The following is a 12,181-nucleotide window of genomic DNA, read 5'->3' as shown; positions in this document are numbered from 1 at the left end:
TATAGAAGAAGAAGAAGGAGAAGACGAGTGTCATCAAAGAAGAAAGAAGAGAAGACTGCATCTTCATTCAGCTTGCTTTCATCTCGCTGCGAAGAATCTCTAAGGCGGTGCCTCGCAATCACCAGATCTGACCAACTCCCACCGCATCCCAATCTCGCACCCAATCTTTGCACTTGACGGTACGCATGAGGCCTGCCTCTTCGTCGATGACCATAGGGTCCCCCCACCGTAAGGCCAAAGCCAAGCAGCAGCTCGATGTCGTGAACATCCCCATTGCCAAGGTCATTGGCCTATCTCGGCTCTGCATGGACTACAAGCCCTTCGAGGCCCAGCGCAAGTTCTATGGGTCATACAACATCTTCCTTGCTGACAAGAACATGCTCCCATCGACAAGCTCAATGCCATAGCTGTAAGCACTAGGGAGGAGAATGAAGATGCCTTGATTGACCTGAAAGCAAAACTTGGTCAAGGATTGCCCACTTGCAACATTCAGCATCGCAAAGACTCCATCATTGTAAGAGATCTGCAGGACCAGAATGATGGAAAGGAAGCTACCTAAGAGGCCGGCGCAGAAGCAAACGCCATACTCTCTGCGACACTTCTATGTCAGATGAGGGCTTGCTAAGTTGCTATCTTATGCAAGGTTCTAGGAGTTTCCCTAGGCTTTAGCATAGCTGGGAAAGATTGGTCAATGCTAGGATTGCTTATGCTCTCGAGGTTTCCATGTTTCTCCTTAGGCTTTGTTGTTATTGTGCCATGGTTCTCCTTGGATGTGACCGGTATAGTCTTGTCAACTTGTTGTGATAGTGTTGTATCCACTCTTGATTGCTCAATGTGAGTTCTATTGTCAGTGGATTGAGTGTTGCAAGCAACTGTTGATGGTAATGGTTGCTTTGATTTTTTAGAGCACACAGATGTGTCTGAGGTTTCACTGCTATTAGGAGAGATGGCAATGGGTTCATTCATGGGTGGACTCGATGCTTTATTCCTTAGCTCTTCGGCACTCTTGATCTCAATCTTCTTGAGGTCTACAACCACTAGCAACTGCCATTGTTTTCTCCTCTTTTTCTTGAGTAATTGTGGTGCATCCTTTAAGGACTCATGACCGTGAACCACGTCAACTGTTGATGTGTTTGGTTGGGCCTCAACATTCACTTTCTCTAGTGTGTCCTTATGGGGCATGGATGCGGCCTGCTGAAGAGCCTTGCTAGGTTGATTGGTTAGATGCGCCCTCTCTTTGGCCACCTCTTCGAGGAATCTCTCCTCAAGCCTAGGCTTCAGGTGCTTTGGCATTACCAAGGGTGTCAAAGATGTTAGTTGCGACACCTCTTTCACAGGTAATTAGCCAAGGACACCTTCCACCAAAGGTGTCTTCACAACCAAAGGCTATGACTACTCTGATTCCTGATTGGAAGTAGTAATGGCTAGTTTAGTGGACTGGCTACTATTAATAGATTGCAGTGTCAAGTCCTCAGGCATATTGGAAGTGTTTGTGTCTTTTTTTGCCCTTTGAGCATTCACTTGTGTAGATCGAGCCTCAGGTGATCTAGTCACAATAGATTGCACAAGCATATCCTTGGGCCGAGAGCTATAGGTGGTGTCATGTCCCACCTTTTGGACATTTGGATAGCAAGCATCATATGCACCTAAGGCAAGACTAGTGGCTTTGCATACCCTCAACGATTACATCTGATATCTGCTTGTCAAGCACACTAGACTGAGGATCTACATTTCGAATAGTCCCGTTTGGTTTCTTGATTTCAATCGTGAGGGGCTCGGCCACTCCAATGTTTTTTACTAGAGACTTGTTTTTTCGTTTAGACTTCCTCCTGCGCTTCTTCGCTCTTGATACGTCCTGGCCTTCAGCTGACAGAGGTGGTTTAGCAGGGGGTTTTGGCACCCAAATCCATCGGTTACTTGCATAATATCCTTGAGCACATAGCAATGCTTTGGATATCCATCTTAGCATTGTGATGGCTCTCCATCGATGCCTTCGTCTATAAGGCCTAGGCTTCTCTCTTGGTCTTCTACGATATTTGTAAGTCCAAAGCCTATCCTTGGCATTGCCTCTTGACGGTCTTGTTTCAAAGCCTGGCCTCGCTCACTAGTTCTTTATGTTCAACCTGTGCTTCTATCAACTCTTTCAACAAGTCCTTACTCTCATCACTAGACTTGCCTAGTGTGTCAGAATGTTCCTTGTCCTTCCTTCGAGGTTTGATGAGGTCACCTTTGCTTTAGGTTGTGATTATCCTCACACCTGGTAGTGTCAAGTGTATCCTCTGTGCTACATAGTTGGCCTCACACTTGGTCGCTCTTTTGACAACTAGCACTATTTGGAGGGACATGGAATAGAATAGGCAAGCTTTCTGTTTCAATGGTTATAAGGATTTTGCACTTTCCCATAAGTGCTTGGGAGTGTCCCCCGTAAGGACTAAGAGTTGCATTAGTCAGTGTGAGCTCTGGTTGGCCTAGTAGAGTCCATGCTTTATAGGTCAAGATATTAAAATTAGCTCCTTCGTCAATGAGAGTGTCGATACAGTGCTCCCTTTTTGTGATGAGTTTGACCCTAAGATAAGCAGGTGGTACTATGTCTTCGTCTTCTGGGTCTTGGCTTGTAAATTCAACCCTTTTGATACATGCCTTTGAGTCCCCAATTGCACGACTAGATGTGGATTCTCCATTGATGTCTTGGGTTGTTTGTGCAGTGCCATTCAAGGTGCATCTATCATCAAGATTGTCATGTCTAGTCATCCTCACAGTTGTAGCTTGATGTTGTTCCATTCCGCTTTGACTCGATACACTCCGAATGTAGCATATATATATTTTTGTGGTGTGGCCTTTTTGCCCTTATTGGCTAGATTGTCCATTTGAGGTTCTAGGGTCTCTGTTTGTCTTTGCTCGGGTATGGGCTTTTTGTTGTTGTTTTGCAAGTGAGAATTTATGCTTGTGTAGAGCCACTACCCCACTAGGATCTAATTTGGAAGACATGTCACGGTGCGCATTTTCTCTCCAACCTACTTGGGGGAGGTGCGGAGGGGGTAGAGTCCCCTCTGCGGGGGCCGAGGGGGCAGTCCCCCCCGGCCCGCAAGGCCGTTACGGTAAATGCCATGCGCGATTTGAAGGACCATTTATAGCCAAGTTTTGAACTACTTGCTCTAGATTTCAACCTTGTGATAGATCTATGATGTGGTTTTGGCTCTACACGGTCTCTCAGTTCTATGGTCTGCTACTAGAGGTTGACTCTAGGCTGTCCATGTGTGGTTTCTCCAATTTCTGGCTTCTGAGAGCCGGGTCAGGTACTCAGGGATGTTTGGGGATGTGTTCGGAGTGGCCTTGTGGGCCTTCAAATCGCGCATGGCATTTACCGTAACGGCCTTGCGGGCTCACTTACCAATTTAAAAAGTTATGCCCTAGTGGTCTGATTCCCAAGATCGGACCATCCAATTCTAAGTGGTCTGACTGTCCAAGTCAAATTGTCCGATCGGACCGGGTGGTCCAATCCTAGTCTTGGTCCTGGTCCGGATTAAACCGAGTGGTCTGACTCTAAGGTGATGCGTCTGATCCGACGAGTGGGTCTGACTGGTAGAGTCGGATGGTCCAAGTCTCCGATTCTGAGACTCGGATCGCCATCACTCGGACGGCAGACCGAACATGGTGTGATTTTGGCTAGCACAATGATAAATTGCTCGAATCACACGATTCAGGTCACGACCTATCGCAAGCACCTCTAGATCAAAGCTATGGATGGAGAGGAATTGTTGTATATACCTAGAATAGCCAATAAACTCCAAAATGCAAATAAGCAAATGAATCAAACGCTCATGCCCTGTTGTGACAGCAGAAACCATGATGCTTATTTTTCCTATTTTTCTTTGTTTTTTCCTACCCTAATGTATCCAAATCACAAAGCAAATACCTACACTACTCCAACATGCTTTTCCAATCGGATGATGATGAATCTGAAGAAGGAGACTTTGAAAGTGAGACAGAAGAAATCACTCCACCCACAGAAGGCATAGATGAGGAGGGAGTTCTAGAAGCTCCAGAAGCAGAAGACTCCATGCTATGGGACAGAATGGCAATGGTACCCTTTGGATTGGTAAATGGATCTTTCCATAGGCAAAGCCTATACAAGAAGTGGATCAAGCAAAATAAGCCGTCTTTTATCAGTGGTTCTTGTCGCACCCATCCACACTTGTCAAGAAAGGATGATGATGATGCTCCTTGTCAACAAGTACCAGTCCCAAGGCCACAACAGAATTCCGAGAGCCCCTGTTATGTAACATTCTTGGATGCATCCTCTGAAGAGGAGTCCTCAAGCTCTAAGGTAATTAACATTCAAACCAAAATCGAGACAACCCTGATCCCATTTCAGCATTTTAAGGAGCAACCTAAGCCCTTACTGAAAGAAGACGTTGGGTCTGGTGGGACATCAGAAGAGGACACCACCCCTTGAAGGAGTCGGATCTGTACCTAGAAGCAATCCGTGGGACCTTCATCTGTGAAGTAGAAGGTGAAAGGCAGTTAACCTTTGTGGATGCAGTTGGCACTGAACGCCACTTGAAGGTGGGTAGCAGCCTACTAGAAGAGGAGTTGTCAACCTTGTACAACTTGTTGAAAGAGAATTTGGATGTGTTTGCATGGTCCTACAAAGACCTAAAGGGGATTGATCCTACAATATGTCAGCATCATATTGACTTGGAGCCTGATGCCAAGCCAGTACGGCAACGATAGAGGCGAAAGAACCCGAATTATTCCATACTGGTGAAAGCAGAGCTGCTGAAGCTTTTGGAAGTGGAGTTCATCTATCCAGTGGCCAATAGTGAATGGGTCTCACCCATCGTGGTTGTACCCAAGAAGAATGGCAAGCTTCGTATATCTGTGGATTTCCGCAAGTTGAATTCCAAGACGAAGAAGGATCACTTCCCTATCCCTTTTACAAACCAGCTGTTAGACACAGTGGCAAGACATGAGCTTTACTCCTTGTTAGATGGCTTCAATGGATACAACCAAGTGCAAATAGCAGAAGAAGATCAGTCCAAAACAACCTTCACCACAGAATGGGGGACCTACGCTTACCGAGTGATGCCGTTTGGGCTCTGCAATGCCCCTGCTACCTTCTAGCGAGTCATGATGGCCGCATTCCAAAATCATCTGCACGACTTTATTGAGGTTTATTTGGATGACTTTTGTGTTTACATACTGATTCTTGAACACTGGGGACATTTGGAACAATGCTTTGACCGATGCCAAGAGTATGGGTCTCCCTCAACCCTGACAAATGCATCTTTGGAGTCTCTTCTGGAGTTCTGTTGGGCCACATTGTCTCTGCACAAGGGATATCAACAGACCCTGCAAAGATCGAGAAGATCGCAGCTCTGACAGCACCCACCAACCTCAAACAATTGAGGGGATTCCTAGGCCATGTGGGTTACTACAGAAGATTCATAGCCCATTTTGCAACAAAGGCAACCCCCTTGCACAAGCTTCTGAGGAAAGATGCAGAGTTTATTTGGACGGAAGAATGTGACAAAGCCTTCAACACTCTGAAGCAGTGCCTGATTGAGGCACCCATCTTGCAACCTCCTGATTGGACGAAGGAGTTTCATGTACACACCGATGCATCAGTTGAAGGGCTAGGTGCTGTCCTATGTCAAAAGGGCCCTTCTAAATTAGATCAACCGATATATTACACAAGCCGAAAAGTCACTGATAGAGAGCGGAACTATACAGTGACCGAGTTGGAGTGCTTGGTAATGGTGTTTGCCCTAGAGAAGTTTTGCCACTATCTACTGTCTACCCACTTTAAATTTTATGTAGATCATGAAGCCCTGTCCTTCCTGATGAACAAAGCAGACGTGAAAGGACGAATGATGAGATGGCTCCTTCTATTCCAGGAGTTCGACTTTGAGGTAATTACCAAACCTGGTCATTCCCATGTTCTGGCTGATCATCTGTCGCGTATCCCGTAGACTGCAGACAAGGAGCAGGATGATCCAGACCTCCCTGATGCTTCCCTATTCCTGGTAGAAACTGTAACCCCCTGGTATGCAAACATTGCCAATTTGTTGGCAACCCAACAGTACCCTCCTGTCATTTCTAGTCGGGAAAGGAAGAAGCTTATGTCAGAATCAGCCCCCTACACCCTGTTAGGCGGTGCACTATACAAGAAAGGCAAAGATGCTTAGAAGATGCAGGAGATAAGATTGGGACTGAAGGCTTGCCATGATGAGCCATGTGGAGGCCACTTTGCAGGAGAAGCTACAGCCAGGAAGGCTCTGCTAACAGGTTACTGGTGGCCGACCATTCATAAGGATGCCTATGACTACTGCAAGCGATGTGACACCTGTCAGAGGATGGGGAAACCCACCACGACCAGTGCTATGCCACTTCAACCCATTCTTCCCCTAAAGTCGTTCGAGAAGTGGGGGATTGATTTTGTGGGTCCCATTGATCCTCCCACCAGAAGAAAACAGAATAGATACATCCTAGTATGTATGGATTATGTTACTAAGTGGTGTGAAGCCAAAGCTCTGAAGCCAGATGATGGCAACAGCGTAGCCCTGTTCCTGTATGAGAATATCATCACCTATTTTGGTAGTCCCCTAGAGCTGGTAAGTGACAGAGGCACTCATTTCATTAATAAAGTCATGGAAGAGTTGGCAGAGTTGTATAAGATCCGCCATCGCAAGTCCACTCCTTACTACCCCAAAGCCAATGGCCAAGTCGAAGTCACCAATTGCATCCTCTGCTCGATCCTGACAAGGACGATTGCCGCACATCGTCGTGATTGGGATGATTGGCTTACAGAGGCCCTCTGGGCATACAGAACCTCCCATAAAGCAGCAACAAGACAGACACCCTTCCAGCTGGTGTATGGTACAGAAGCTGTTTTTCCTGTTGAACTGGAATTGCCCTCTTTGCGAGTGGCTATCAAAGAATGCTTGGGGGATGATGATTCACTGCAACGTCATCTCCTGCACCTGGAATGTTTGGACGAAACTCGCAGGATGGCTTTACAATGCATGGAAGCCACTCAAGCTCAACGCAAGGCCTACCATGACAGCTTCATCAAGCACAAGGAGTTCAAAGAAGGTGATTTGGTCCTAGCCTATGATTGGAGATTTGGCAAGTTTCCTGGCAAGCTTCAACAGTGGTGGATGGGCCCATATAAGGTACTAGCTGTCAACCCTAATGGCTCTGTCCAAGTGCAGACCATTGATGCCTCTGATGATCCCTTCCTGATCAATGGATATCGCCTGAAGAAGTACTTCCCTCCTTGGGGACCTTGACAATCACAGTCACCTGATCCTTTCCCCCATTGGCGTGGCACTATAACTCTTATGATGCTACTTCTGATAGCCGTTCTTCAGTCACTCCTAATGAGGTGGACGCAACCCTCTGTCCCCTCAACCCAACCTCCCACCCTGATCTCTTATCCTCTATTTTCCACCAGCGGCAATGGCGAGGATGGTCCTGACAAATGGTATTTCTACCATTCCCTTACTTAATTCGAAAAAAATATATATATACATATCGGTCATGGGAGAAAAGGACTTCGGTCCCTATCATGCCGACCTATTCTTCGAGAAAAGGTGGAGACACCCTCGAGAATAGGAGAGAAAAAGAAAAAAAAACAAGAAAGAGAAAGAAAAGTAAAAAAACAAGAAAAGCAAAAAAAAAACTGTTATGGGAGAAAAGGAAGCAATTCCCTGTCATAGCAGGCCTCGTTCTAAGAAAAGGTGGTCAACACCCTTAGGCGGGAAGCTGGCTGTGGAAAAGGTGGCAACACCCAGCAGTCCAGAAAGTGGATTCATCAGTTGGCATCCCCAGGATCCAGTTCCAAAGCTACCTCCCTTGGTACGTTGTGTCCTGTGCCTTTCTGCAGAGCGTTTGACAGTCCTCTAGCAGACGCCATGTTCCTATCTAACACAACGTTCGATCTGATGGCTACCTCCCTGGGTACGCCTCTTCAACAACTGACAACGCGATCTTCATCGACAAACAATCGAGTGACGCGAGCTTTCATCCTAACCGGATGGGGAAGTGAGTATGATTGCCCTCTGTAACTATCAAACGAGTGTGAGACAAAGGGTAGGGCAAGTGACTAGTTTTTTCCCTTCAAATCAAATGAGAGGTGAGATGTGGGAATGGAGTGTTGCACGCACGGGATGGGCCTCTCAATGCACAAAGCACGATCTGTTCTTGTACACTGCACTATAAGGCTCCCTGGCCTTCCTTCTTGCACTGTATGCCAGCACTGGGCGGGATGCACAGTTGCACCATCAAATGCGCACAAGGCATACAACCTTTGCACAAGTGACCGTGAGGATTACATCAATGGGTTTCAGGACATGGCTACCCTCTGTATCTTTCAACAGAGTGTGAGACAGAGGGTGGGCTGAGTGTGACTGGTGTTTCTTCAATCGATTTACCGAGAGGTGAGGATTGAGGGACATTACGACCTTTGGAGTAAGGTATGTTCTCTTTTCCCTATGCACCCACGGGGTGGGTCTCTGCCGTCATCACATGACACATCACCCTATTCTGTACACTGCACTGTAAGGCTCCCTTGCCTTCCTACTTGCACCTATGCAAGACGGGGTGGACGCACTAATTCACCATCAATTGTGCACCCTGGCATACTCCCTCTCCACCATTCCTTTGTCGATTCCTAAACCGGATGTGAGCTATGGATTTTCATCCTAGTTTCCTTAAGTGATATTAGTCATGGGATGAGTGACTGCTCTTTCATTCCATATGAGTGATTGTGAGTTGAGTGTAATATTCCTCGCCATCAACGAATTTATTGCGATTCCTTCAACCAGCTATCTCCCTGGGTGCTGCCGCGTGGTCCCTGCCACGAAGGATGTATGCTGTGAAGATACCTTGGTACCTCCTGCAGTAGCCGACAACGACAGTGGACGTGCCATCAACAGTCAACCTTGATTCTCGACAACATGGGCCAAGTTTTTCTAACCCTACACCTTGTGTTGTCAGTGGGGGTCATGTTTTAAGTGTGGGGACGTTAGCGGTTGGTCTATTGTGTGGTATTAGGTCCCTGTTGCTCGGTCAACCCTATCCGTTAAGGTTTTAAGTGTTGGGATGCATCCCTGCGCATCTACATTGCATAACCCCCTGTATATGCCTCACTTTGATTATGCATGTATGCCATGACTTTCTTTTACCCGCCTGGGGTCCCTTCCCCACCCACCCATCCACTGTCACCCCTCCCTTGGGGCTATTCCTCCTCCATTTCTCTTTCTCCCTTATTTTGATGTGTTTCCTTTGAACGCACCCTACGTTCACTAAACTTCCAATCCACCTTTATCGCCATGTTTGTCCCTTCAAACTGACCACTTCTCCTTTTTAACCACCCCTGTTCCGATGCACGATTTTTGAGTTATTAATTTTTGACGGATTTTACGTACGTTAGACAGTTTTCCATGTGAACGTGTCTTGCTTGCTTCAAAACGGTGATCTGATGTCATAACCCTATCCTCCCCTTCTTCCCTGACATTTTTCCTTTCTACTCCGTGTCATTCCGATGCACGGTTTGTCCAATATTAATTTTTGCGGTTTTTCAGGACCTTTTCGTGTGTCTTTTTGACATTTTTCCATGTGAACCTGCCTTGTTTGCATCGGAATTCTAGTTTGACTTGACAGCTGTGTCCATCGCAGCTTTCCCTAGATTTTTCCTTTTTTCTCCCCCCTATTCCGACTTCTAGATTTTTAATTATTAATTTTTAAAAGTGTTTTTGAGTGTCTTTTTGGTGTTTTTTGCATGTGAACACCTCCTAACCCTATCGGAATTGCATTTTAACGTGACATCCCTATGCAACCACTTCCCCCACACATTTTTTTTTTCTACCCCCTGTTTCGGTGAACCGATCTTTTGTTATTAATTTCCGACCATATGTGCGTGTGTCCTTTTTACGTTTTTTCCATGTGAATGCATCCTACCTCAGTCGAAACTATGTTTTGACATGATAGAGTTGTTGGGCGTGTTCTTCTGCACATTTTTCCTTCTTTCCGCCCTGCATTCCAACGAGCGCATTTCCCGAAATTAATCCCCGTATGTGTTTTTTGGGCCGTTTTTTATGTTTTTTGCATGTGCATGCCCTTTATTCCCCCCAGAACCCCCGTTGACCTTTTCCCCTATCTTCCCCCTGCCGTTTTGTGCATTTTTCATTTTTATGCCATTTCGTTTCGACGATCGGATTGTGAGATATTAATTTTTCTTTATTTTGACGTGTTTCGCGCTCGTGCGTGAACATACACGCATTTGCGGTTTTACGCGTCTTCCCACGCCCCGTCGCGTAAGCGCACCCCGTGCCAACGTCCTCGCGCCGTTCCGATCCCGCCACTGCAATTTTTTTTACCCCGTCCCGCACACGCGTGCGGGACGGGGGCACGCCTTTCCTTTCTTTTAATTTATTTATTCATTCCTTTTTTTAATTCCTTTTTTTAATTCCTTAATTAAAAAAATTTTCTTTCCCCACGGGCACCCTCCCCTCTCCCAACCACCCACCCTTTCTCTCTCCCTGACACTCTCCTCCCTAACCACCTTCTCCTCCCCTACTCCCCCCACCTATGCCTCCATCCCCTCCCCTGCAACCCTGCCTCCTCCCTCCACCTTCCTCTTCGCCCCTTCTCCACGGCTCTAACGCCCACCTCTCCCTTCTCCTCCTTGGCACCTCCCGCCGCCCACCTATCGACTCGCCCCCGTGGCGCCTTTTCCACAGCGGCCACCCTCTGCCACCCGCCTGCCTTCCTTCGCCCACTGCCTGGAGCCTCCCACCTGGCGCCCTGCCTCCCTTCCAGTGCCGCCCGCCGCCTGGAGCCTCCCCACCTGGCCCCCTACCTCCCTTCTAGTTGCTGCCCGCCGCCCTGCATTCCTCCTCGCCACCCTGGCCTGGCCGTGAGCTGCCTTCCTGGCGCTGTCCGCCCGCCTTGGCCTTGGAGTTGGCCGCGCCCGCCCATCTGGAACTGCCGCCTGGTCATCCGCCCACCTCTCACCTCCTTCCTCCCCCCACCTCCTTCCCCTCCATCCCATTGGCGGCCACCACCCACCCATCACCCCCCATTCACACGCATTCCCCAATCCCCCCAACACACACCCCAACACCCCCATTCACACCCTCATTACCCCCATTCCCACACCATTTACACACACACCCCTTCCCTACACACCATTCACACACTCCTACCCCCATACCTACCACAAACACACCCCCTGCCCCCATTGGCTTCACCCCACCCTCCCCCGACTGTTGTTCGCATGCATGGATTTGCATGTGCGTTGTTCATGCGGGAGTCTCTTACTGGCTGTTCACGTGCATGTACGCGGGAGTGTGTCTTTTTGCGCCTGTTCACGCGCGGGACGCGCGTTTCGATTTGTCCGTGAGGTGGTGCGTGTTGGTTCGTTCACGCGTAGCTGTTCACGTGTGTCCGGGTATTCCTTTTTGAAATCCCGAAAATCATTTTTTAATCACAAACTCCATTATATACATTTAAAATTTGAAAAAAATCATAAACAATTCAAATTAAATTCTGAAAAATTACCAAAAATTGCTGAAACCTTTTTGCACAATTTTATATTTTTTTTCCTGAAAAATTCTATTAAAAATTTCCTGAAAATTCCAAATTGGCTGAAAATCTTTTTAAATTGATGGAAATTGCTTTTAAAAATACATAAAAATACATAGAAATCATAAAATAATTTAGAAAAATAATTAAAACAATTTCAAAAAATCCCATTTACTCTTTTTCCTATTTTGAACATTTTCTTGGAATATAAAAATATTCACATCATGTTGGGATTTTTTTTTTTTTGAAACATCTCATGACAATGTATTTATTATAAATCGAATTTTTTTGAAACTCCCCAACATTAAATGGACATTTCCATCACATTTAAACAATATGGGTTTCTGTCCTCGTAGTGGGAAAATTTGGATTCTTGGTTAAATTTAAACTTTACAATTTTTTATTAAAAAATAAAAATTTAAAAAAAAACAAAATAAAAACACAAACCAACTACAAACACCACAAACTAAAACTATAAAAACCCTACAAATCAACCCATTCAAATAAACTCTAGACATACATTTTCTTCTTCTTTTCTTTTAATCATCCGTTTCATTGTTCTTTGTCGTGGTCATGGTGTTAGCTCGTTTTT

This window comes from Lygodium microphyllum, chromosome 5, assembly GCF_053477565.2.
Source record: "Lygodium microphyllum isolate KBCC chromosome 5, Lygodium_microphyllum_v1.1.10, whole genome shotgun sequence".
Classification (NCBI taxonomy): Eukaryota; Viridiplantae; Streptophyta; class Polypodiopsida; order Schizaeales; family Lygodiaceae; genus Lygodium; species Lygodium microphyllum.
The sequence above is the reverse complement of the archived record's forward strand: the minus strand, read 5'-3'. Positions refer to the sequence as shown.